The sequence below is a fragment of the Octopus sinensis genome, unplaced genomic scaffold (genome assembly GCF_006345805.1).
Source record: "Octopus sinensis unplaced genomic scaffold, ASM634580v1 Contig04516, whole genome shotgun sequence".
Classification (NCBI taxonomy): Eukaryota; Metazoa; Mollusca; class Cephalopoda; order Octopoda; family Octopodidae; genus Octopus; species Octopus sinensis.
This window is the reverse complement of record NW_021827523.1, coordinates 20001-23039: the sequence shown is the minus strand read 5'-3', so window position 1 is coordinate 23039 and position 3039 is coordinate 20001. Positions and strand designations below refer to the sequence as shown.

The following is a 3039-nucleotide window of genomic DNA, read 5'->3' as shown; positions in this document are numbered from 1 at the left end:
AAAATATTCAGACAAATACATAACAAAAACACCAGGACTTACAAACACATATAACATACAGAAATTGCACTACTAGGCACTGCACACATCCTACGCAGAACACTTTCCATGCAATAACCATCAGAGCATCACAACAAATCACAGCACATACCCAAGGCACACAGAGCTGCGCTCGGTAGTGAAGTGTAAGCACGCTATAAAAATAAAACCACTGAATAATAATATAATAATAATAACAATAACAATAATAATAATAATAATAATATAATAAAATAATAATAATAATAATAATAATAATAATAGTCTTGGTATAAAAGATGGGCTACTGCAAATATTCTGCTCAATACCACAGATTTGCTTGTCAGTTGTTTGACCTTAACCAGTTGAGCATGTCCCTTAGTGGCTGACGATATGTGCATCTCTGATCACGAGCAGAAGTGTTGGGGAGCATCATAGCCTGTGTTGAGAGGGATTCTTGAGGGTTTGAATAATTCACCTCTGGAAACATGGGTGGTTCTTTCAACATCCTTAAACACCCTTATTCAGGGACCTTTTGAGCGGGATGGGCTACTCAACCTGAAGAAAATTCTAACTGGGCCCCACCTGCAAGTCATGTGCTGTTTATCTTGATATGAGATCACTATGTCGCGCACATATGGTTGTGATGCATGTGCCTGGTGTACCCTTATCAGACGTGTAGAGTCATGATGTGTATATTGGGCTTCGTATATTTTACCCAGTGTCACTTTGATGGCATGCACTGCTCTCACTCAATAATAATAATAATAATAATAATAATAATAATAATAATAATAATTGCTCTGACGCAATCCAGGCAGCGGCTCTCATGGCTTCATATCTTAATTGATTGGAAGTGTTATCATGTAAATTGTTTTGTCTTGGTATAAAAGATGGGCTACTGCAAATATTCTGCTCAATACCACAGATTTGCTTGTCAGTTGTTTGACCTTAACCAGTTGAGCATGTACTTTGGTGGCTGACGATATGTGCATCTCTGATCTCGAGCAGAAGTAGTGGGGGGATCATCGTAGCCATGAGTTGAGAGGGATTCTTTGAGGTTTGGAAAATTCACCTTTGAAATATAGATGTTTCGTTCAACATCCTTAAACAACCCTTATTCAGCGACTTTTTGAACAGGATGGACTACACGACATGAAAAAAATTCTAACTGATCCCCAATTGCAAGGCCATGCACTGTTTATCTTGATATGAGATCGCCATGTCCTGCACATATGGTTGTGATGCACGTGCCTGGTGTACCCTTATCAGACGGATAATCATGATGGTTATGCTGGGCTTCGTGTATTTTACCTCGGTGTCACTTTGATGATGATGATGATGATGATAATAATGACCATCATCATCATCTTCATCATCATCACCTTGAATGTTCATTGTATTCTCTCTCCAATATATATTAAGAATATTTTTATTGTGGATCATATGTTTGACTATTGTTGAGAGACATTATCCGGATAGAACTGAAATGTGTTGTGGCATGAGGGGTAGGATGAGGTATGATGGACCAGAGTTTAATTCTTCGTTTTTTATGTAAGATTGCCTGAAGAGATGGACATTATATTTCATCGAGGCGATGAATATTCTTCAATATTGCTTCGTGAATTGCAGGTGTTGTGAACATCATTACGGCGATCATCATCATCATCAACATCATCATCATCATCATCATCCTCATCATCATCGTCATCATCATCATCACATCATCACGAGCCTCAGCGGCAAAGCCTCTTAGTCGTCGTCGTCATTATGATCATCATGATCACGATCATCTTCATCATCATTCTCGTCATCATCATCATCCTTATCATCGTTATCACTTTCATCATTACCATCATTATCATCATCGTCGTCACCAACGTTATCATTATCATCTTCATCATCATTCTCGTCATCATCATCATCCTCATCATCGTTATCACTTTCATCATTACCATCATTATCATCATCGTCGTCACAACGTTATCATGATCATCTTCATCATCATTCTCGTCATCATCATCATCCTCATCATCGTTATCACTTTCATCATTACCATCATTATCATCATCGTCGTCACCAACGTTATCATTATCATCTTCATCATCATTCTCGTCATCCTCATCATCCTCATCATCGTTATCACTTTCATCATTATCATCATTATCATCATCGTCGTCACCAACGTTATCATTATCATCACCATCATCGCCACGGTCATGGACATCGTCGATTTTGTCATCAATGTGATTGGCGTTGCTTTCTTCACTTTATTACTCCGGACAAAATCGCAGCCTTTACTCTTTTACTCTTTTACTTGTTTCAGTCATTTGACTGTAGCCATGCTGGAGCACCGCCTTTAGTCGAGCAGGACTTATTCTTGTAAACCTAGTACTTATTCTATCGGTCTTTTTTGCCGAACCGCTAGGTTACGGGGACGTAAACACACCACCATCGGGTGTCAAGCGATGTTAGGGGGGGGCAAACACAGACACAAACATACACACACACACACACACGCACACACACGCACACAGACACATACATATATATATATATATACATATATACAATGGGATTCTTTCAGTTTCCGTCTACCAAATCCACTCACAAGGCTTTGGTCGGCCCGAGGCTTTAGTAGAAGACATTTGCCCAAGGTGCCACGCAGTGGAACTGAACCCGGAACCATGTGGTTCGTTAGCAAGCTACTTACCACACAGCCATCCCTGCGCCTACCATTGCTCATCATTGCTTTAATTATTTTTATTTTCATCATCATCATCATCATCAACATCGTTGCTCTTCTGGTCGATGTTGTATTTGTTGTTGTTGTTGTTGTTGTTGTTGCTGTTGTTGTTAATCCTATGCTAACACGATATTATTTATCCGTTTGGCCTTTTTACACCTGTCCAGTGTCATCAGCATATCGGCTGGGCTGACGATGACAACAATAACGACAGAGCAACAACAACAGCAGCAGCAGCCACAAAAACGACAACCAACAACAACAACAACAACAGC

The 3039-nt window shown here is 39.6% G+C and overlaps 1 long non-coding RNA gene across 1 annotated transcript in view; it reads left to right on the top strand.

Annotated features, from left to right (window-relative positions):
• The first annotated feature begins 355 nt into the window (after positions 1–355).
• LOC118761009 overlaps positions 356–3039 on the top strand; it is a 17526-nt gene continuing 14842 nt past the window's right edge. Inside the window, exon 1 of the long non-coding RNA XR_004997093.1 lies at positions 356–439. This is a non-coding gene — a long non-coding RNA (uncharacterized LOC118761009). The remainder of the gene's footprint in view (positions 440–3039) is intronic.